This window comes from Oryx dammah, unplaced genomic scaffold (assembly GCF_014754425.2).
Source record: "Oryx dammah isolate SB20612 unplaced genomic scaffold, SCBI_Odam_1.1 HiC_scaffold_24, whole genome shotgun sequence".
NCBI classification, from domain to species: domain Eukaryota; kingdom Metazoa; phylum Chordata; class Mammalia; order Artiodactyla; family Bovidae; genus Oryx; species Oryx dammah.
Genome location: NW_024070208.1, coordinates 39,177,084 through 39,202,598, shown reverse-complemented (window position 1 = coordinate 39,202,598; position 25,515 = coordinate 39,177,084).

Genomic DNA, 25,515 nt, shown 5'->3' with positions numbered 1-25,515 from the left:
GTCAGACTAATAGTGATTATAGTAATATAGCATAACCATAATGATGATGGTGATGAAGACAATGATGATGACAATAAAATGCTTCCTCCATCATCTATGACTTAAGTGACAGTGATACTTCCTAATTCTGAAACAAAGGTGCAACTTCTCTGCAGCCTTCTCTGGATGTTGTTGCTAATTCTACTCTAGCTGTTATATGTCAGAATCTTGGGAATACGCTCAATTACTTTTTGTTTTGAGATATAGTTTTGATAAAACTCTTCTTTCACTCTGGCCCTTGTCTTTTAAAGCTTATGACATCAGGCTAGTCAGTCATTCCTTCTTCTGACTGGTAGTCTTCTCTTCTTTACTCTCAGTCACTTTTTCTTCCTCTTCTAAGGCTTCAAAATTGAACCCCTGTCTTCACTGATGTGTAGAATTCTGTCATCCACATGACTCAGCAGCACCATTATTTAACCTCAATTTTAATAATTTTTATATCCTCACTTTTTAATCTTTCTTTCCTTGACAAAACTGGACGTTGGCATTACCCAAGATTATACAACTCTGTAGCCAGTATAATTTTTTTAATGACTGTATTATATTAGAAAAATCATAAAAAATGTTTTCTCACGTGTCTCTTTCAATTCTGGTTTCCTCGGTGTGTATGCCCAGCAGTGGGATTGCTGGGTCATAAGGCAGTTTTATTTCCAGTTTTTAAAGGAATCTCCACACTGTTCTCCATAGCGGCTGTACTAGTTTGTATTCCCACCAACAGTGTAAGAGGATTCCCTTTTCTCTACGCCCTCTCCAGCATTTATTGCTTATAGACTTTTGGATCTCAGCCATTCTGACTGGCATGAAATGGTACCTCATTGTGGTTTTGATTTGCATTTCTCTGATAATGAGTGATGTTGAGCATCTTTTCATGTGTTTGTTAGCCATCTATATGTCTTCTTTGGAGAAATGTCTATTTAGTTCTTTGGCACATTTTTTGATTGGGTCATTTATTTTTCTGGAATTGAGCTGCAGGACTTGCTTGTATATTTTTGAGATTAGTTGTTTGTCAGTTGCTTCATTTGCTATTATTTTCTCCCATTCCGAAGGCTGTCTTTTCACCTTGCTTATAGTTTCCTTTGTTATGCAGAAGCTTTTAAGTTTAATTAGGTCCCATTTGTTTATTTTTGCTTTTATTTCCAGTATTCTGGGAGGTGAGTCATAAAGGATCCTGGTGTGATGTATGTCGGAGAATGTTTTGCCTATGTTCTCCTCTAGGAGTTTTATAGTTTCTGGTCTTATGTTTAGATCTTTAATTCATTTTGAGTTTATTTTTGTATATGGTGTTAGAAAGTATTCTGGTTTCATTCTTTTACAAGTGGTTGATTTGTTTTCCCAGCACCACTTGTTAAAGAGATTGTCTTTAATCCATTGTATATTCTTGCCTCCTTTGTCAAAGATAAGGTGTCCATAGGTGCATGGATTTATCTCTGAGCTTTCTATTTTGTTCCATTGATCTATATTTCTGTCTTTGTGCCAGTACCATACTGTCTTGATGACTGTGGCTTTGTAGTAGAGCCTGAAGTCAGGCAGGTTGATTCCTCCAGTTCCATTCTTCTTTCTCAAGATTGCTTTGGCTATTTGAGGTTTTTTTGTATTTCCATACAAATTGTGAAATTATTTGTTGTAGCTCTGTGAAAAATACTGTTGGTAGCTTTTAGAGATTGCATTGAATCTATAGATTGCTTTGGGTGGTATACTCATTTTCACTATATTGATTCTTCCAACCCATGAACAAGGTATATTTCTCCATCTATTAGTGTCCTTTTGATTTCTTTCACAAATGTTTTATAGTTTTCTATATAGAGGCCTTTAGTTTCTTTTGGTAGATATATTCCTAAGCATTTTTATTCTTTTCATTGCAATGGTGAATGGAATTGTTTCCTTAAATTCTCTTTCTATTTTCTCATTATTAGTGTATAGGAGTGCAAGGGATTTCTGTGTGTTGATTCTATATCCTGCAACTTTACTATATTCATTGATTAGTTGTAGTAATTTTCTGGTGGAGTCTTTAGGGTTTTCTATGTAGAGGATCATGTCATCTGCAAACAGTGAGAGTTTTACTTCTTCTTTTCCTATTTGTATTCTTTTTATTTCTTTTTCTGCTCTGATTGCTGTGGCCAAAACTTCCAAAACTATGTTGAATAGTAGTGGTGAAAGTGGACACCCTTGTCTTGTTCCTTACTTTAGGGGAAATGCTTTCAATTTTTCACCATTGAGGATAATGTTTGCTGCGGGTTTGTCATATATAGCTTTTATTATGTTGAGGTATGTTCCTTCTATTCCTGCTTTCTCGAGAGTAGTTTTTTTTTTTTTAATCATAAATGGATGTTGAATTTTGTCAAAGGCTTTCTCTGCATCTATTGAGATAATCATAAGGCTTTTATTTTTCAATTTGATAATGTGGTGTATTACATTGATTGATTTGTGGATATTGAAGAATCCTTGCATCCCTGGGATAAAGCCCACTTGGTCATGGTGTAGGATCTTTTTAATGTGTTGTTGGATTCTGAATGCTAGAATTTTATTAAGGATTTTTGCATCTATGTTCATCAGTGATATTGGCCTGTAGTTTTCTATTTTTATGGCATCTTTGTCAGGTTTTGGTATTAGGGTGATGGTGGCCTCATAGAATGAGTTTGGAAGTTTACCTTCCTGTGAGATTTTCTGGAAGAGTTTGAGTAGGATAGGTGTTAGCTCTTCTTGAAATTTTTGGTAGAATTCAGCTGTGAAGCCATCTGGACCTGGACTTTTGTTTGCTGGAAGATTTCTGATTACAGTTTCAATCTCTGTGCTTGTAACGGGTCTGTTATGATATTCTATTTCTTCCTGGTTCAGTTTTGGAAAGTTGTACTTTTCTAAGAATTTGTCCATTTCTTCCACATTGTCCATTTTATTGGCATATAATTGCTAATAGTAGTCTCTTATGATCTTTTGTATTTCCGTGTTGTCTGTTGTGATCTCTCCATTTTCATTTCTAATTTTATTGATTTGATTTTTATCCCTTTGTTTCTTGATGAGTCTGGCTAATGGTTTGTCAATGCTATTTATCCTTTTAAAGAACCAGCTTTTGGCTTTGTTGATTTTTGCTATGGTCACTTTTGTTTCTTTTGCACTTATTTCTGCCCCAGTGTTCATCACAGCACTGTTTCTAATAGCCAGGACATGGAAGCAACCTAGATGTCCATCAGCAGATGAATTAATAAGAAAGCTGTGGTACATATACAAAATGGAGTATTACTCAGCCATTCAAAAGAATACATTTGAATCAGTTCTAATGAAGTGGATGAAACTGGAGCCTATTATACAGAGTGAAGTAAGTCAGAAAGAAAAACACCAATACAGTATACTAACACACATATATATGAAATTTAGAAAGATGGTAACAATAACCTTGTATGCGAGACAACAAAAGAGACACAGATGTATAGAACAGTCTTTTGGACTCTGTGGGAGAGGGAGATGGTGGGATGATTTAGGAAAATGACATTGAAACATGTATAATATCATATATGAAATGACTTGCCAGTCCAGGTTCAATGCATGATACTGGATGTGTGGGGCTGGTGCACTGGGATGACCCAGAGGGATGGTACAGGGAGGGAGGAGGGAGAGGGGTTCAGGATGGGGAACATGTGTATACCTGTGGCAGATTCATGCTGATGTATGGCAAAACCAATACAATATTGTAAAGTAATTAACCTCCAATTAAAATAAATACATTTATATAAAAAATAAAAGGTATGAAAAATTAAAAAAAATGTTTTCTCAATTTCCAAAGTCCAACATTATTATTATTTTCTTGCAAAAACTTTAACATATTTTAATCCTCTCCTTTTATCATACACACCTTGTAAGACCCCAGTTCTTCTTGACCCAACTTTGTGTCTTCCCAGCATCTACATCTAAACAAGTGAACACAGGTAGAGAGGACTGCCCTAGGCTGCCTGGTTTCACTTTAAATTCATTACCACAGTCTTCAAAGGGTAATTTAATGGCTCTGAAATTCTACATATTGTTTCACTTTCTGAGAAAACAGGTTTTATAGCTTCTTGTCTTTGCTCAATATTCCTGCATCTTTTCTCTACCTCACTCTCATCTGATAATCTGACCAAGATATGAATGAGAAAATAAATGTCTTAGGAAAAGAACCATATTATATTCCAATCTCAGACTTAAGAAAATACCTGAGAGTTACTTAATACTGATTTGTGTCTGACACTTCATACATCATCTCACGGTATCCTTACAACAAACTTAAATGGTAGTTTTCTTATTATTGCAGATGAGGAAGCTGAGTAACAGTGAGATTAAATGACTAACTGTGGTTATGGTGGAGCCTGGAGACAAGCCAAGTGAATCTTCAATCTGCTTCCAAATCATAAACTGATATTCACAGGCTTGTTTTATTGCTATAACCTATTAATACTCAGAACTGTTTGTGCTAGAATGTACTTTGTGAGGTTTGAATAATAACTATATTAAAATTATCACAAAATAGTAATTATCATCAATGTGCTTCTGTTCAAAAGATACTAGACTTTTTCAGGAGCTCAGAGTTCTAGTCTCTGCTATGAATCTGGTCAACTTTCATTTTGAGCAATTCTCTTGTTACCACTGGGACTGGGACTTAGTTTTTTTTTTTTTTTTTTAATGGCTAGCTGGTGAGAAGTTATTGTATAACACAAGGAGCCCAGTCTGGTGCTCTATGGGGATGGTGGGAGGGGAGGGAGGCTCAAGAAAGAGGAGACATATGTATAACTATGGATGATTTGCATTGTTGTGTAGCAGAAACCAACAGAACATAGGAAAATTTTGTAAAAAAATAAAATTAAAAAAAAGAAAACTAAGAGGATTGAATAAGCATCAAGGACTCTTTAGGCTCTAACACATTAAGATTTTAACATCTTGTGCCTATCCATTTCTGGTTATTTGATGAATTAAAGATAATTGAAAAATCTTCATGCTCCATTCATTGAAATCCTGGGTCTCTATCCCTGAGTCTGGAATCTCTGCAAGCTCTGTGACTACTCTGACAGTAAGAATATGGCAAAAGTTATATTGCACCTCTTTCTACTTCTTGGAGTACTCAGACTTGAAGATCTAAGCTTCCATGTTAGAAGTTTGACTGTTCTGCTGCATAGACCACCTGAAAGACCCTGAGAATCCAGTGAGAGAGCTCTTATAGGGCCACTACTTATGCCAAGGCTCCAGAAATGTGAGTAAAACCATCTTTGATCCTCCAAGCCAGGCAACTGCCAATGGGACACCAAACAGTAACCACATTTGGTGTCATTTAGAACAAAAAAATCATCCAGCTAAGCGGACCTGAATTCTTGGCCTATAGGTTATGACTGAAGTACAAAGACTTTCATTTTGTTTTAAGCTACCAAGTTTGGTGTGCTTGTAATGTAGTGGATAACTAGAACAAATCTCAGTTCTATTTATGAGTTTAGATTGTTGAGTTTGTTTTCTTGCCCAGGAAAAGTGCAAAAGTGTGATATAACAACTACAAAGTGAGTGGTTGTATCTTCTACAGATTAAAAGGAAGAAAAAAAAGTGTAGTTACAATGTTAGATTCTCAGTGTTTCTACATACCTTGGCTCAATTAAGAAATTCCTGAAATGAGAACAAAAAGGAAACCCAACAAACATTGAATTAAGGTGCTGACAGAGCCAAAATACATCTCATAATTAGGGCCATCTCTTAGGTGGTTGGTCTGGGAGTATAACACTCCTCACACCAAGTCTAGTATTTGCTGAAGCAGCATAAACAACAAAATTTATTCTTTTCTGTCCCTTCCTTACTCACTGAATGTTTTTGTTTCTCTAACTTGGAAAATAAACTCTATTCTGATGGTGGCAGCCTAAATTGGAGGAAATGTGTAGATCTCACTCAAGGACTATATGGCAATTAATTACATGTAACTAGTAAAACTAATTAATGGAATATTAAAACTGCTTAATGGAATACTTCATAGAGAATGAATTTGGTAATTACAAGACTAGCTCTCTTTATCTATTGTATAATTCTTCATGAGTCAATATCCCCAAGAAGTGAAAATCAATAAAATCTGATGTGCATGGATGAGTATTACTTGCAGAAGACTCTGAAAAGCCAAACTATCTGACAGCTACACCATAGGAGGAGCATGCCTAGAGAGAATTATGGGAACTGCAGGCTCTGGAGAAGCTGTTTCCTCTGTATAGCTTACTCCCAAGTGGGCCCACAGCCTAGTGCCTGGTAGTAACTTGAGGCTACTTTGATCATCAGGATCAGCACTTGGCAAGACAGACAGAAGAGAGCAGGACCAGATGGGCCCCTTTGGCAAATCGTCATAGGTCTGTAACCATGTCTGATTGTGAAGACCTTCTAAGTATGGCATTCGTTTTTCTTCATCTTCCAAAATTCTCACAATTTGTCTTTTAGCCAGTTCTAACTCAGAATCTGATTCGGTATGGGATTCTGGGAAAGCGTTTCCCAGCTTGAGTCCAGGTCAATTCAGTCGCTCAGTCATGTCCGACTCTTTGCCACCCCATGAATCGCAGCACGCCATGCCTCCCTGTCTATTACCAACTCCCTGAGTTCACTCAGACTCACGTCCATCGAGTTGGTGATGCCATCCAGCCATCTCATCCTCTGTCGTCCCCTTCTCCTCCTGCCCCCAATCCCTCCCAGCATCAGAGTCTTGTCCAATGAGTCAACTCTTCGCATGAGGTAGCCAAAGTACTGGAGTTTCAGCTTTAGCATCATTTCTTCCAAAGAACACCTAGGGCTAATCTCCTTCAGAATGGACTGGTTGGATCTCCTTGCAGTCCAAGGGACTCTCAAGAGTCTTCTCCAACACCAGAGATCAAAAGCATCAATTCTTCGGCGCTCAGCCTTCTTCACAGTCCAACTCTCACATCCATACATGACTACTAGAAAATCCATAGCCTTGACTAGACGGACCTTAGTCAGCAAAGTAACGTCTCTGCTTTTGAATATGCTATCTAGGTTGGTCATAACTTTCCTTCCAAGGAGTAAGCGTCTTTTATTTTCATGGCTGCAGTCATCATCTGCAGTGATATTGGAGCCCGAAAAAGTAAAGTCTGACACTGTTTCCCCATCTATTTCCCATGAAGTGATGAGACCGGATGCCATGATCTTCGTTTTCTGAATGTTGAGCTTTAAGCCAGCTTTTTCACTCTCCTCTTTCACTTTTATCAAGAGGCTTTTTAGCTCCTCTTCACTTTCTGCCTTAAGGGTGGTGTCATCTGCATACCTGGGGTTATTGATCTTTCTCCCGGCAATCTTGATTCCAGCTTGTGATTCTTCCAATCCAGCATTTCTCATGATGTACTCTGCATATAAGTTAAATAAGCAGGGTGACAATATACAGCCTTGATGTACTCCTTTTCCTATTTGGAACCAGTCTGTTGTTCCATGTCCAGTACTAACTGTTGCTTTCTGACCTGCATACAGATTTCTCAAGAGGCAGGTCAGATGGTCTGGTATTCCCATCTCTTGAAGAATTTTCCACAGTTTATTGTGATCCACAAAGTCAAAGGCTTTGACATAGTCAATAAAGCAGAAATAGATGTTTTTCTGGAACTCTTGCTTTTCCCATGATCCAGCGGATGTTGGCAATTTGATCTCTGGTTCCTCTGGCTTTTCTAAAACCATCTTGAACAACAGGAAGTTCATGGTTCATGTATTGCTGAAGCCTGGCTTGGAGAATTTTGAGCATTTCTTTACTAGCATGTGAGATGAGTGCAATTGTGCGGTAGTTTGAGCATTCTTTGGCATTGCCTTTCTTTGGGATTGGAATGAAAAGTGACTTTTCCAGTCCTGTTGCCACTGCTGAGTTTTGCAAATTTGTTGGCATATTGAGTGCAGCACTTTCACAGCATCATCTTTCAGGATTTGAAATAGCTCAACTGGAATTCCATCACCTCCACTAGCTTTGTTCGTAGTGATGCTTTCTAAGGCCCACTTGACTTCACATTCCAGGATGTCTGGCTCCAGATGAATGATCACAACATCGTTATTATCTGGGTCATGAAGATCTTTTTTTGTACAGTTCTTCTGTGTATTCTTGGCACCTCTTCTTAATATCTTCTGCTTCTGTTAAGTCCATAGCATTTCTTTCCTTTATCAAGCCCATCTTTGCATGAAATATTCCCTTGATATCTCTAATTATCTTAAAGAGATCTCTAGTCTTTCCCATTCTGTTCTTTTCCTCTATTTCTTTGCATTGATAGCTGAAGAAGGCTTTCTTATCTCTTCTTGCTATTCTTGGAACTCTGCATTAGGATGCTTATAGCTTTCCTTTTCTCCTTTGTTTTTCACTTCTCTTCTTTTCTCAGCTATTTGTAAGTCCTCCCCAGACAGCCATTTTGCTTTTTTGCATTTCTTTTCCATGGGGATGGTCTTGATCCCTGTCTCCTGTACAATGTCACGAACCTCATTCCATAGTTCATCAGGCACTCTATCTATCAGATCTAGGCCCTTAAATCTATTTCTCACTTCTACCGTATAATCATAAGGGATTTGATTTAGGTCATACCTGAATGATCTAGCAGTTTTCCCTACTTTCTTCAATTTAAATTTGAATTTGGCAATAAGGAGTTCATGATCTGAGACACAGTCAGCTCCTGGTCTTGTTTTTGTTGACTGTATAGAGCTTCTCCCTCTTTGGCTGCAAAGAATATATCCATCTGATTTCAGTTTTGACCATCTGGTGATGTCCATGTGTAGAGTCTTCTCTTGTGTTGTTGGAAGAGGGTGTTTGCTATGACCAGTGCATTTTCTTGGCAAAACTCTATTAGTTTTTGCCCTGCTTCATTCTGCATTCCAAGGCCAAATTTACCTGTTACTCCAGGTGTTTCTTGACTTCCTACTTTTGCATCCAGTCCCCTATAATGAAAAGGACATCTTTTTTGCGTGTTAGTTCTAAAAGGCCTTGTAGGTCTTCAAAGAACCATTCAACTTCAGCTTCTTCAGCGTTACTGGTTGGGGCATAGACTTGGATTACCGTGATATTGAATGGTTTGCCTTGGAAACAAACAGAGATTATTCTGTCATTTTTGAGATTGCATCCAAGTACTGCATTTCAGACTCTTTTGTTGACCATGATGGCTACTCCATTTCTTCTGAGGGATTCCTGCCCACAGTAATAGATATAATGCTCATCTGAATTAAATTCACCCATTCCAGTCCATTTTAGTTCGCTGATTCCTAGAATGTCGACGTTCACTCTTGCCATCTCTTGTTTGACCACTTCCAATTTGCCTTGATTCATGGACCTGACATTCCAGGTTCCTATGCAACATTCCTCTTTACAGCATCAGACCTTGCTTCTATCACCAGTCACATCCACAACTGGGTATTGTTTTTGCTTTGGCTCCATCTCTTCTTTCTGGAGTTATTTCTCCACTGATTTCCAGTAGCATATTGGGCACCTACTGACCTGGGGGGGGGTTCCTCTTTCAGTATCTTGTCATTTTGCCTTTTCATACTGTTCATGGGGTTCACAAGGCAAGAATACTGAAGTGGTTTGCCATTCCCTTCTCCATTGGACCACATTCTGTCCTACCTGTCCACCATGACCTGCCTGTCTTGGGTTGCCCCATGGGCATGGCTTAGTTTCATTGAGTTAGACAAGGCTGTGGTCCTAGTGTAATTAGATTGACTAGTTTTCTGTGAGTATTGTTTCAGTGTGTCTGTCCTCTGATGCCCTCTTGCAACACCTACCATCTTACTTGGGTTTCTCTTACCTTGGACGTGGTGTATCTCTTCATGGCTGCTCCAGCAAAGTGTAGCCGCTGCTCCTTACCTTGGATGAGGGGTATCTCTTCACCGCTGCCCTTCCTGACCTTCAACGTGGGATAGCTCCTCTAGGTCCTCCTGCACCCACACAGCCATTGCTCCTTGGACATGGAGTCCAGTTAACATCAAAGAGTCCAGAATCATGTGGCATATACAGATTAGAGAGCTTGATATATTCTGCCTGAAACAGTTAACATTTCAAGGCCTTCCTTCCACTCTCATTCTACACAGAATGCTACAAATGAAAATTAGAGAGAGAAGAGACCAGCCAGATTTACATGCTAAAGCTAAAGGACACATTTACATGTTTATGACATCTGCTGGCATCATGAAGACAATCAGTATATTACACCATACATAAAGTACAAGCACAAATCTTCATTAAAGTTTATGCAGATTACAACTTCATTAAGAATTATATTTTCTCCCATGTTATCACTCTTCTTTACTTTGGAACTGTAGTCCCTAAACTCATAGAGGTTTTATGAAGAGAAAAGAGAGGAAAAAGGTTTCAAACTTGAGAATTTCACCTTCCATTTGGAGGTGTCTGTACTCAGGAAGATTTGATCTTTGTTTTCATTTGGTGACTTGATAATTTCTTAGGTTGTTGGGATCTTGCTACACTTGTTTTTAGCACTTGTTTTTAGCCTGGAAAATTAGACAGGTGAATTTTGACTTCAAAATGTCACCTTATAATATTATCTAGATCAGACCATTAAAAACACTATATACAGCCTAATATCTCTATCTACTTAAGAGATGTGCATTCAGAATATAAGAGGACCACAGTAGTTTCTCAGGGAACACAGAAGGGAAGCAAAGACCAGTACTAGCTGGACTGCCGAATTTGCCAATGGATTGTGGTTGAGCTTATTTAAAATACTTTCGATTGGTTCAGCAAAACCTTACTTAAATTAAGCCTAACAACAACACCAAAAGTGCAAATTTATGAAAGAAGCCAGAAGTTTAGAATTGTTTTAAAAAGTGACACTGACTGATAAAGAAAGGTTATTGTAAGACTTTTGAAGAAGATCTATGGGACAGCTAGAGAATTTTTACAGAAAAATATGGTAATTTCAGACAGACATTTTTAGATATTGTGCAGCTTTTGTCCCTGTAAAGCACTCTGAATTCTGTTGATCCATTCGTATATAAAGGACAATCTTTGCATATCCCTCCACGTCTAAGTCAGATGCGGAGTTGCACTGACATGGACCATAAGTATTCTGCTACCTTCCTGTCTTTAGGGACAAAGCATTTCCTTATCTTCAATTACTTCTCTACTGGATTCAGGATATTCATGGTATCTCTTCCACTTTATATTAAGACAGAATGTAAATCTTCCTAAAGGAAGTAGACTCATCTTTTAAAGCCTTGCACTTAGCTACAGAGTGATTCAAGCAGAGACAGTAACTCCCTTACCAGTGATCCTTAATTTTAACTTACAGATTTTGGCTCTATAGAAGACATTTCTGTGTCTGTGTTCAGGCAGTCCCAGGCTTCCCTGATGAGACTGATAGAAAAGGCATTGACTTGCATCAGTTGTGATGATAGGTTTTATGACTGGACTGAGATCAGAAATTCATTTTACAGACCACTGAACAATTGCTAAATGCTTGCTCACCTCAGTTTCCAACCATTCACTAATAATTTTAGTCCTGGGGTGGATTTTATGAAAACTGGTCAAATGCCACAAGAGTGGAAATTTGAATTATAGGAAAAAGAACAATGATTTTGCTTTAATATGTGACCTCATTGTCCTCTAAATTTTCTTTTCAATCTGTTTGTTGTGAAATATCTATTAATCCATAAAACAGCTAACTTCACAAATTAACACTCTCACTGCCATTTTAAATGAAAGACTTTGCAATGGATTGGAATAAAAGTTAACGTACCATATTTTGTCTTCTCTCTGGTATTCTAGTACATGTTTAGATTGTTAAAAAGAAAATAGCCTTCTACTACAAACATTGAATAGAGATGCAATATCTTTAAATACAATATCTGTTTTAAATAATTATGAAACTCCAATATTTTGGCCACCTCATGTGAAGAGTTGACTCATTGGAAAAGACTCTGATGCAGGGAGAGATTGAGGGCAGGAGGAGAAGGAGACGACAAAGGATGAAATGGCTGGATGGCATCACCGACTCGATGGACGTGAGTTTGAGTGAACTCGGAGTTGGTGATGGACAGGGAGGCCTGGCGTGCTGCGATTCATGGGGTCGCAAAGAGTCGGACACGACTGAGCGACTGAACTGAACTGAACTACTTATCATCCAATTTTGTAGTGTGTAACATGAATTTTGACCTGTGTGAATCATAAGATGACCACCAGCTAAATTTGAATTACAAAAATATGTTGATAAGTTACTGATGGTAGTCTAAATTGTTCCCTAAACTTCAGTGGTTTTGAGAGCAAGAAAGTTGTCGTTTTCTTGTGTATCAGAGTGGGAATTTCATGTTGATTCTACGTCCATACTGCCACACAGCTACATACAGTATTTGTCATATAAGACATTAACTTCAATAAGCTAAAAAAAGGGTAGAATTGTGATGGGGTATATGTGAAAGATTATAGGTATATTTTAGAAGAAAGAAAGGAATTAAGAACAAGAAAATTCACAGATGGGAGAATGTGGATGTAAGAGACTCCCTTGTTAGGACTGTTGATTCCAGGTGATGGAAATTTAACTTCAAGTGACTAAAACAGGAAAGAGAATGTGTTGGCTTACAAATCCAAAATGTTGAGAGACAGACTGGATTCAGATGTGGCTAAACACAGGGCCTCAAAATGTAGGTTAGGGCTCATTCTTCCTCTATCCTGCTTTGCTCTTTGTTAGTTTCATTTTTAACAGGCTCTCTGCTCATTGCTACCTTCACAGGGCCATGATAGTCTCACTGGCACAATAAAAAAATAAAAAATAAAAAATAAAAAAATCTTATTACTTTTTCATTGCCCTCACCCAAGATCCCTTAATATGTCCCTTAGCTCTGTCTAACACATCTTGGTCATTTTTCCATCTCTGTAGTCAGGAGATATATTTTAATTACATCAGAACCACCTGGACACAGAGTGGTATAGGAATGTTCCCAAAAAATTTAGATGCTTTGCCTTATGATAACACAGATCATGCAGTGTTCATAAAAGACATAAACTTATCAAATGTCTTTTACATATAAGGAAAAATATATATTGTAGAGTAATACATAAACTCTTCAATGTGAAAATTATCCCATTACTGTATTTATATTTTTTGCAATCGAATATAGTATTTTTAAACTGTGGATTCACTTGCTATTAGAAATTTTGAACAACTTCTTTGTGTTTCATTACCAACCTGAAATCTAGATTTTGATAAGAAATTTTCAAAACATGTCTAAGTCAAACATTTCTGCAGATTGATTTAAGGTCATCATTTTAAAATTTTACCCTAAGCCCATTGAGGAGATGAGCTGGAAATTTCCTCTAGAACAGGAAATACTAAAGGTTGGTAGTTTGTGTATGAAGTGAAGTGAAAGTCATTCAGTCGTGTCTGATTCTTTGCAACCCCCATGGACTATATAGTCCATGGAATTCTCCAGGCCAGAGTGCTGGAGTGGGTAGCCTTTCCCTTCTTTAGGGGAACTTCCCAAACCAGCAATCGAACCCAGGTCTCCTGCTTTGCAGGCAGATTCTTTACCAGCTGAGCCACAAGGGAAATCCAAGAATACTGGAGTTGGTAGCCTATCTCTTCTCCAGCGAATCTTCCCAACTCAGGAATTGAACAGGGGTCTCCTGCATTTCAGGTGGATTCTTTACTAACTGAGCCATGAGGGAAGCCCCCCCAGTTTATATGTAGGAGAGACAAAGATTCCTCAAGATGAGAAACAGAATGCCAGTTACTCAAAGTGGCAGAGGGACAGCAGACTCATCAGCAGCATATTAGGTGTTGAGGTGCTTGGATGTGAGTAAATGGGGAATATCTCTGATAATCTGAACCCTAAGAATGTTAATCTTGAGAAGCATAAAAGTTCGTTTTCCTGGTTAAGGGACATTAGCAACAGTGACAGCTATTAACTAAGAGATGGTGGAATTCAGTTTCCTGTGGTAGCTACAGGTTTCTGGGAAGGAAAATGCATCAAGAAAAATAATTAATGTTGGAATTCATTGGTGAGTAGAGGATTTGGATCAAAAAGTTTTTTTTTAAAGGTGATACATCTTATACTAGAGATTCTAGGGAATATTTATTACAGCTACATTAGCATTGCTCAGAAATACGAAGATGGCACACTAATAGATCAGGTATTCTTCTAGGGGTCACTGCTAAAAACACCTGGTAAGGAAACCTGCATGAGCTTGCACATGTGTGTATGCACACACAAACACACATTTGTAAAGGATAGATCACATAAAAGTGTGAAATGAAGGGAAAATAATAAGGGTAACAAAATAGCCAATGATTCTGGTAGCCCCTAACAAATATATGACAACTGAAGATTGGGAATCTAGGGCAATTTAATAATAAAAGAAAATTTAAAGAGTGAAAAAAGTAAGATGATTATTCATTATGTTGTCTTACAATGGATCATTTAAAGTACACAGGATCTGAAATGAGTGACATCCCCAAGAGACATGCTGGCCTCTTCTCTAAAGAGGAGCTTGATTCTAATTTGTTTAAAAGGCAACTTGTTTCTTCTCTATGGAATTACCCTGGGGCAAAGGTGCTATAAACACACTCAAGTCACCATGTGCACTAGTTAATGACACCTCTGCCTGTTTCAGGCCTGTGTCCCTGACCGTATCCACCGTCTATGTCAGGAAAAAATAAAAAATTGTTATGGTTATCTTTTCTCCCTGCTTTAAAGCCCACGATAGACACCATGTTCACAGAGGAAAAGGGGGGTGTTCATCATGTTCACAGGTGGGCATGGGAGGTGGGATCTGTGGCCTCAATAATCTGGTTTTAGGCTGTTCACAAAGAACATGAGTGTTCTTTCTCATCCCCTATCATTTCTCTTTTTTTTCTTTTTCTCTTTTAGAAATAAAAAAAAAAAAACACAAAAAATTATATGAAGTACCAACTGAGTTCTGGTTACTGGTAAAAAGAATAAAAAGAAACACAATACCAATTAAATAGTTGGAAGTCATTCTTATAACTTGATAATGAAGAGATATAGTGAAAAGAAATGATGACATGAAAAGCATGCTTGAATGATAAAATATCATGTCCCTTTAAAATAGTTTTTTTATCATTTTGCAAAACTGGAATAAGAAATATGTATAATATTTAAATGAAATGCTAGTATGTAAAAATTAAATTATGTTAAAAGTATCATTCATTAGCTTTTGGATTTATTTTTTAACCATAAATTAAACAATAACTTTATGATAAAACCATTTACAATTTAGTCAGTTTTATCCTATGATTTCTGGAATGAAGTTTTCATAGGTATATAAATAAGGAAAGAATTTATTTCTTAAGGCAAATAAATATCGATTTCTAATGCATATGACTTTGCACTCATGAAGAAACATGTATTTCTCCCAAAAAGCCAGAAGACTCAATTAATCATTATGCTGATATAGAATACTAATATTTATTTTTGAAAATTAAAATTAGAAAATGTCACCTTCCACTTTCAAACGCATTACCATTTCATTAATTAAAAGATGAAGTTTGTCTTTCATTTATCTTTCTTCTTGTACAGAGGTCATGTCTGCTGACCTCTGACAGCTGCAGCAACACCGCTGTGGGAAACTTTCACTTCCCCTCCTGGCAAAACAGCCACTGTCCCTCAGCGGGTGTTTCAGGAATTGGAAGAATGTAGGACAGCAGTTACATCTTGCATATTTAGAAAAAGAGACATGAAGCCTCAGTTCTTTATCTTGACTGAATAATACATTAGATATGAAACTAGGTTGATTTATTAAATGTAGGATCATTTTTTGGTTATTAGAGCACTAATCAGATTTTGGCTTTTTTTTTTTTTTTTTTTAATATTTAGTATCAGTCAAAATGGCTGCTTCTTACTTTTGTATTTTGTGGTCCAGTAAAAAGAATGTGCCTTCAAGTCAATTAAAAAATGCAAAACTTCATAGGTAGTAACAATTGTTGACATTTTATCTCTTTACCAAATCCAGTCCTAAACTGCTGCCATACTGAGGAGGGAAAGTCAGCCGTAGTGTTAAGTTGCTGCTTGGCTAAGTGCTCTGTGAAGAAGAACGCTGCTATGAGCAGCCAAGGGCCATTATGACTTAAATGCACACAAAGGTCATCTAAACTTGCCTTAATCTTTCCCCCATTTTCCATAGTCTGTTTAACATTCACTACTGTTGACATTCATACTTTCTTTCACCTTTGCTGGGGCTTGATGTGACCTCACCAAGACAGAGCAGACCCTTAGCAGTGCAGCCAGGGAGAGCTCCAGTCTGATTGTTCAGGGATTAGCTATCTTTGCACACACGGAAGAGTGAGTCATTTAAGAAAAAACAAAGGAAAGAAACAATAATCTTTTGACTGACAGAGCAGTCTAAGATTGCTAAGGAATTCAATGTATGAGTTTCTGAAAAGAACTCCAGCAAACTTTTAAACACATTCTCTCGCATTTTGCTGATCTTAAATAAATTCGTGTTTGTTTCCTTACTTTGCCAAGATAACAATATGTCAAATAAAAAACAAATATAGGCTTAGTAAGGAGAGACTTCATTTGAAAGGATTTTCTAAGTGGGGGAGGGCATTGCAATACAGAGAGGTCTCTGAATATTGATCTGTAAATATCTGAAAGGTTAAAGCATAGAGTGTTTTACTATTTTATGGAGGAATAACCAAGGTTACCCTAATGGCTCAGAAGGTAAAGAATCTTCCTGCTATGCTGGAGACTCGGGTTCAGTTCCTGAGTCAGGAAGATTCCCTGGAGAAGAAAATGGCAAATCCACTCCAGTATACCCTGGAGAATTCTGTGGACAGAGGAGCCTAGTGGGCTACAGTCCCTGGCATCACAAAGAGGCAGACATGACTGAGTGACTAACACAATTAAGGCTACTAAGGACTATGTGTGGTGGGGTGGATTAAAAGGCTGGCATTATAGGGTGCATGATTGCAAGTTAAGTTGCTTCAGTCATGTCCGTCTATGTGCAACCCCATGGACTGTAGCCCACCAGGCTCCTCTGTCCATGGGATTCTCCAAGCAAGAATACTGGAATGAGTTGCCATGCTCTCGTCCAGGGTATCTTCCAGACACAGGGATCAAACCTGCATCTCTTATGTCTTCTGTATTGGCAGCTGGTTCTTTATCACTAGTGCCACTCGGGAAACCCCAGCATTACAAAATAGTAGGCCAGAAAACATTTTGCAGTAAGACCTGAATCTACCAAGGATGGACTGTTTGCTGGCTCTGCCTGAAGCTAATTCAGAGTTCCTCCTGGGGAAACAGAGGGGCTTAACAAGTATTTTGTTGATTGATTAACAGGGACAGTGAGGAAGTTATTGATTTATGAGGTTGCTGCTGCTGCTGCTAAGTCGCTTCAGTCGTGTCCGACTCTGTGTGACCCCATAGACAGTGGCCCACCAGGCTCCGCTGTCCCTGGGATTCTCCAGGCAAGAACACTGGAGTGGGTTGCCATTTCATTCTCCAATGCACGCAAGTGAAAAGTGAAAATGAAGTCACTCAGTCTTGTCCGACTCTTCAAGACCCCATGGACTGCAGCCTACCAGGCTCCTCTGTCCATGGGATTTTCCAGGCAAGAGTACTGGAGTGGGTTGCCATTAAGAATGGGAATTGGAGGGTCTGTGTCTGGCCTTGTCATTGGTAAGTAAACAAGAGAGATATCCAAGTTTTTAACGGTTTTAAGTATCACCAATAATTTTGAAAGTTGCTATAACTTTAATATAAAGGAGATATGAATGAGTAATCTTTAATAAAAATAACATGCATTTTTAAATTGTAAATACTTAGATATACATTTACTAGAAGTCAAGATGAAATACATAAGATTCCCACATCTGTATATAAAGTCACCAGAATGGGATTGCTACCAAAAGTAGATTTAAATGGTTTTTTTCTTTGGTGATTTAAAGTCTGTGATTAGCATGGCTATTAGTGACATAATTTTCTATAATTATGGATAAGTCCTGGTAATTTTCTCAAACAAATACGCACACAGTAATCAAACTTGCCTAAATGTAAAAGTTAGCTGCATTCCTGGATGATGCGTTTCTACTGAAAGTGAATCACTTTAACAGCATCATCTTTTAGGACTTGAAAAACCTCACTGGAATTCCATCACCTCCAATAGCTTTACTCATAGTGATGCTTTCTAAGTCCCACTTGACTTCAAACTCCATGATGTCTGGCTGTAGGGGAGTGACCACACCATCACAGTTGTCTGGGTCATGAAGATCTTTTTTGTATAGTTCTTCTATGTATTCTTGCCACCTTTTTATAATATTGTCTGCTTTTGTTAGATCTATACCATTTTTGTCCTTTATTGTGCCTATCTTAGCATGAAATGTTCCCTTGGTATATCTAATTTTCTTGAAGAGATTTTTAGTCATTCCCATTCTATTGTTTTCCTTTAGTGCTTTGCATTGAACACAAAGGAAGACTTTCTTATCTCTCCTTGCTGTTCTTTGGAACTCTGCAGTAAGATGGGTATATCTTTCTTTTTCTCCTTTGCCTTTCCCTTCTCTTATTTTCTCAGCTATTTTTAAGGTTTCCTCAGACAACCAGTTTGCTTTGTGCATTTCTTTTTTGGGGGATGGTCTTGATGACTGCCTCCTGCACATAGTTCTTCAGGCACTCTAACAGATCTAATCCCTTGAATCTCTTTGCCAGTTATACTGTATAATCATAAGGGATTTGATTTAGGTCATACCTGATGATCTAGTGTATTTCCTTACTTTCTTCAATTTAAGTCTGAATTTGGCAATTTGTGATCTAGCCACAATTAGCTCCCAGTCATGTTTCTGCTGACTGTATAGAGCTTCTCCATCTTTGGAGGCAAAGAATATAATCAATCTGATTTCAGTGTTGACCATTTGATGATGTCCACATGTAGAGTTGTCTCTTGTGTTGTTGGAAGAGGGTGCTTGCTGTTACCAGTGCATTCTCTTGGCAAAACTCTATTAGCCTTTGCCCTGCTTCATTTTGTGCTCCAAGGACAAATTTGCCTGTTCCTCCAAGTATCTCTTGACTTCCTGCTTTTGCATTCCAGTCCCTTATGATAAAAAGCACATCTTTTTTTTTTTTTTTGGGGGGGGGAGGGGTGTTATTAGTTCTAGAACGTCTTGTAGGTCTTCATAAAACCATTCAACTTCAGCTTCTTCAGCATTACTGGTTGGGGCATTGACTTGGATTACTATGATATCAACTGATTTGCCTTGGAAATAAACAGAAATCGTTCAGTCATCTTTGAGATTGCCCCCAAGTACTGCATTTCAGAATCCTTTGTTGACTATGAGGGCTACTCCATTTCTTCTAAGGCATTCTTGCCCACAGTAGCAGATATAACAGTCATTTGAACTAAATTCACCCATTAAATGTCAATGTTCACTCTTGCCGTTTCCTATTTGACCACTTCCAATTTACCTTGATTCATGGACCTAACATTCCAGGTTCTGATGCAATATCATTCAGAAAATTGGATTAAAGATTTGCTGAGCATGGCCCCACTTTCAGAACAAGACCCAGTTTCCCCCACAGTCAGTCTAACCCATCAGGAAACTTCCATAAGCCTCTTATACTTATTCATCAAAGGGCAGAAAAATGATAACCACAGTCACAGAAAACTAACCAAACTGATCACAGGGACCACAGCTTTGTCTAGCTCAATGAAACTATGAGCCATGCCATGTAGGGTCATTCTAGATGGATGGGCCATGGTAGAGAGTTCTGACAAAACGTTGTCCACTGGAGAAGGGAATGGCAAGCCACTTCAGTATTCTTGCCTCAAAAACCCCATGAATAGTATGAAAGGGCATTTAAGTTTGACTTAAATCATATCCCTTATGATTATGCAGTGGAAGTGATGAATAGATTCAGTGGATTAGATCTTATAAGTAGAGTGCTTGAAGAGCTATGGACAGAGGTTCATAACATTGTACAGGAGGCAAGGACCAAAACCATCCCAATGAAAAGAAAAAATGAAAACCAGAAAAGTGCTCATCTGAGGAAGCTTTACAAACTGCTGAGGAAAGGAGAGAAGCAAAAGTCAGGGGAGAAAAGATATACACAATTGAAAGCAAAGTTTCAGAATATATCAAGGAGAGAAAAGAAGGCTTTCTTAAATGAACATTGAAAAGAAATACAGTAAAACAACAGAATGGCAAAGACTAGAGATTTATTCAGAAAACTTAGAGATATCAAGGGAACATTTTATGCATGGATGGGCAAAAAAAAAGAACAGGAACACTAAGGGCCTAACTGAAGTAGAAGAGATTAAGAAGATGTGGCAAGAATACACAGAAGAACTATACAAAAAGTTCTTAATGACTCAGATAAGAAAGGTAGTGTTACTTGGATAAGCACAAAAATATAATCATGATGAATGACCAAATTATCAGATAGTGTGGACACGAACCTAGAGCCGGACATCCCTGGAATGTGAAGTCAAGTGGGCCTTAGGAAGCATCACTACGAAGCTATTGGAGGTGATAGAATTCCAGCTGAGCTATTTCAAATCCTAAAATATGATGCTGTTAAAGTGCGGCACTCAATATGTCAACAAATTTGGAAAACTAAGCAGTGGCCAGAGGATTAGAAACAGTCAGTTCTTATTCCAATTCCAAAGAAGAGCAATGTGAAAGAATGTTGAAACTATGATACAGTTGCACTCATTTCACATGCTAGCAAGATTATGTTCCTTCAAGCTAGGCTTCAGCACTATGTGAATTGAGAACTTTCAGATGTATAAGCTGAGTCTAGAAAAGCCAGTAGAACCAGAGATCAAATGGCCAATATTCATTGGTTCATGGAGAAAGCAAGAATTCCAGAAAAAAAAAGTCTACTCTGCTTCGATGACTAAGCTAAAGTCTTTGTGTGGATCACATAAAATTGTGGAAAATACAAGTACCAGACTACCTTACCTCTCTCTTGAGAGACCTGTATGTGGGTTAAGAAGAAAAAATTAGGACCAAAAATGGAACAACTGAGTGGTTCCTTGGGAAAGGAGTATGATCAGGCTGTGTATTGTCACCCTGCTAATTTAACTTATATACAGAGTGAAAGTGAAAGTGAAGTCGCTCAGTCGTGTCTGACTCTTTGCGACCCCATGGACTGTAGCCTACCAGGCTCCTCTGTCCATGGGATTTTCCAGGCAATAGTACTGGAGTGGATTGCCATTTCCTTCTCCAGGGGATCTTCCTGATCCAGGGATTGAACCTGGGTCTCCCACATTGTAGACAGACTCTTAACCATCTGAGCCACCAGGGAAGTCCTTTATACAGAGTACATTATGTGAAATGCTGGGTTGGATTGCCAGGAGAAATATCAACAATCTCAGATATGCAGATGATACCATTCTGATGGCAGAAATGGAAGAAGAACTAAAGAACCTTTTAATGAAGAAGAAAGAGGAGAGTCAAAAAGCTGTCTTGAAACTCAAGATAAAAACAAAACAAAATAAAAACAAACTAAGATCATGTTATCTGGTCGCATCACTTTATGGCAAAAAGTCAGGGATAAAGTGAAAGCAGTGACAGATTTTACTTTCTTGGGCTCCAAAATCACTGTGGATGTTGACTGTAGCCACAAAATTAAAAGATTCTTGCTCCTTGAAAGAATAGCTATGACAAATCTAGACAGTGTATTAAAAAGCGGAGACATCATTTTGCTGACAAAAGTCCATATAGACAAAGCATCAGTTTTCCCAGTAGTCAAGTACAGATGTGAGATTTGGACAATAAAGAAGGCTCCAGTACTTTGACCACCTGATGCAGACAGCTGACACATTGGAAAAGGCCCTGATGCTGGGAAAGAATGAAGCAGGAAGAGAAAGGAACAACAGAGAGGAAAATGGTTAGATAGTATTACTGACTCAATGGACAAGAATTCGTGCAAATCTGGGCAATAGTGGAAGACAGAAAAGCCTGGTGTGCTCCTTTCCATGGGATTGCAAATAGTCAGACATGACTTAGTGACTGAACAACAAAAGAAACAGATTTTATAAAATATTATATAAATGATAATAGCTATGTTTACTATATATTTTGTCAGTTTACAATTTATTACAGTTTACAAAATTATTTCATGAACTCTCATAACCCTTGCATTTTTGATTTCCAAATGCCCTTCTGTCTCAAAGGAAAGATTCTCTACTTTGTGGCCCCATCAGCCTTGGTCTCTCTCTGTTGATCACAGATTGGAGAATACAAAAGTAAGGGCAGGTATGTGAGAATTGTAGATGGCCTGAAAAAAACTTGTATAAATCAGATTCCTCTTTGTGGCAATTTGAAGTAAGAATATTAGAAGGGATTAGACAAATGGAAAAGAAACAAACAAAAAAAAGCAATTAAAAATAAGCAAAACCAAGTCCAGATTTCTGTTATATAGCTGAATCACAGTTACAGGCAGGACATTGAAAGTCCACAAATGTTGCTTAGGCTCCTAGGGCTTCCTTGAGTCTGGCAGCCTTCCTCAAGGTGAGTAAGATCCAGCCTTGTCAACACTGAGTCCTTAAACTTATGTGGACTTCTCCTTTTTACCTTTAACAACACACTTTCTTAATTAGATCTATTTCTGATGGACACTTTATCCTCACAGCGAAATTATCCTAATTAAAATAAATGACTTGCCCAAGTTTGTATCCCAGTGTCTAGCAAAGTACCTTGCACACAGTAGGTAATCAGTAATGAATAAATAAATATTTTAAAAGAAAATATCTGTACCTAAAAAAGTTCTAGGGTATTTTGTTTGAATTATCAATACTACCATTTGCTATATGTATATGTGTATGAAAAATAAATATATGGAATAGAAAGGAATTTTAAAAACGATTAGGATGAAAATTTTCTCCTTTCAAAACGGCCTTAAGTGGCATAATTTTCCCTAAAAACATATGAATTGACCTAAAAATCTATTTTTCTTACTTTTTAAAAATATATACCATAAATTGACCTGAGACAGCATTTGTATTCCAGTTTGAGTTGATAAAATCTTTGTAGTTCACTGGCATCTTCATTATGCATGGAATGCTACTGCATAAAATATATAGTGACTAGCAGAGCAGTAATGTATTACCTTGAAGCTCACATAGATTAGGATCTGATGGCTAGATAGAGAGATGGGATAAAATTCAGGTTGAACAAACATTTTCAGTGAAGATTTCTTGACTTGAGAGAAGAAAAGTTTTATGACTATCAGGGCTCTTTTATAGTGAGGATCCTGCATTTGTCAAAAAGGCTGATGACCAACCTACTCCACTATTGGCTTTAATAATGTGTGCATGTCTCTTTTCATTTCTCATGATGCTATTTTAAAATTTCGCTTTTCTCATCATACACCTAAGCATATTTTATCACCTCAGTACTTCCCACAATGTCTTGTTCCTAACTTATCTCTGAAGTATTATATATTTGTTTATTACATGATTCATATTCTAGTCCTGGTAATAGCCCAGTGAATGTAAATCTTCAATGAAATAATTTAAGGACAAAGTCACAAAACTAATTATTTATTAACAATGAGAACTATGCTCATATGAATTTGCTATTTATTCTGACTGGGGCTAGTTTTCTACCAATGTTAATTCTCTCTTTCCATTTATAATAGAAATCCTTAGTTTTAGGTGAGCACAAGGTTACCCAATGATTACTGCACTTCTCAGCCTCACTTGGAGTTTGCTGTGAATGGAGGTTATGTGAACCACCTCTATGTTGTCCTCTTGAAAAGGGATTTTGTCCTTTCTTCCCTCTCCTTGAGGTATAGATCTGATAACAGGCATTGGAGCATCTTCTTCAGATCTAGAAATTGAAGCTGTGTATTGAGAATGGTGGGGCATCTCATATGGTGCTAGTGGTAAAGAACCTGCCTGCCAATGCCGAAGACATAAGAGATGCAGCTTCTTTCCCTGGGTTTGGAGAATCTCTTGGAGAAGGGCACAGCAACCCACTCCAGTATTCTTGCCTTGAGAATCCTGTAGACAGAGGAGCCTGGTGGGCTACAGTCTATAGGGTTGCACAGAGCTGGACACGACTGAAGTGACTTAGCACACATACATACATTGAGAATGGTAATGCTGCCATCCTTCTGAAACACTAAAAGAGGGAGAAAGGATATTTTAAAGCTTCTATAATTTTTGGTCTCTTTGTTATAGGCAGGTCAGGATATACCATAATGTTACATTCACAAGTTAAAATTCCACTTCCATTTTCTATCTCTATTCATTTCCTCAGTTTCTTATTATTGCCTTTCATCATCTCATTGGGGCTGTCTTCTCTTTTTCATAAGTCCTATGGTTCTCCCATTTTCTGAAGTTACTTATAAATCTTTTAAAATCAGCTCATAATCAGTATAGCTTATATATTCATCATCAGCCCTTAGCACATTGCTTGTCACACCCTATAATTCAAGAAATTTGGCTTGAGTGAATGAGCACATAAACCTCCAAACAAGGGAACCCAAACAGAGAAGAGTAACATGGGGACTCTGAGATGGAGAGGGAGGAGCTGCCTCACTGAGAGGCTTCCCTGAGAACCAAAGTAGGGCAGACACCAAGAATCAAGGCTTGATTATTATGCATGTGAGCCTCAGGTTGTTTATTTTTCCTTAATTTTAATTTTTGAGTGCCAGCTGGCAGAGCCCACCCCTCCCCTACCAGCTGCCTGCCTGAGATGCTGGCCGGCTGCCAGCAGCTGTGCCTGTGGAAAGAGTCTCCCCCAGACACTCAAAGGCAGGGCTCTGAATATCACTCCTTTAAGTTTTGTTGATAACTTGATGTTTCTTTTCTTTCTTTCTTTCTTTTTAACTTTTAATCATTAAGTTAGTTGTCCTTTGAACGGTCAACTTTCTTCAAGAATTAAGGTAGTTGTGGTTCTCTAAAGCTGTAGCTATCACATTTTAGATTTTGTTTGCATTTCTTAGACCTAAATAACAGTAAAAATAAGTACTTCAGTTCAAGTAATTTTGTATTTCTCTTACTTCTCATTGCTTTTCTTGGTGAGCATTGTAGTTCAAGAAGTTCTTTTTTTATTCTTGGTGTCATTTGTATTTATATTTGTATCTATACTGAAGATGGTGACTGCAGCCATGAAATTAAAAGGCACTTACTCCTTGGAAGAAAAGTTATGACCAACCTAGATAGCATATTCAAAAGCAGAGACATTACTTTGCCTACTAAGGTCTGTCTAGTCAAGGCTATGGTTTATCCTGTGGTCATGTATGGATGTGAGAGTTGGACTGTGAAGAAGGCTGAGCAACAAAGCTTGATGCTTTTGAACTGTGGTGTTAGAGAAGACTCTTGAGAGTCCCTTGCAGACTGCAAGGAGATCCAACCAGTCCATTCTGAAGGAAATCAACCCTGGGATTTCTTTGGAAGAAATGATGTTAAAGCTGAAGCTCCAGTACTTTGGCCAACTCATGCGAAGAGTTGACTCATTGGATAAGACTCTAATGCTGGGAGGGATTGGGGGCAGGAGGGAAGGGGATGACCGAGGATGAGATGGCTAGATGGCATCACGGACTCAATGGACG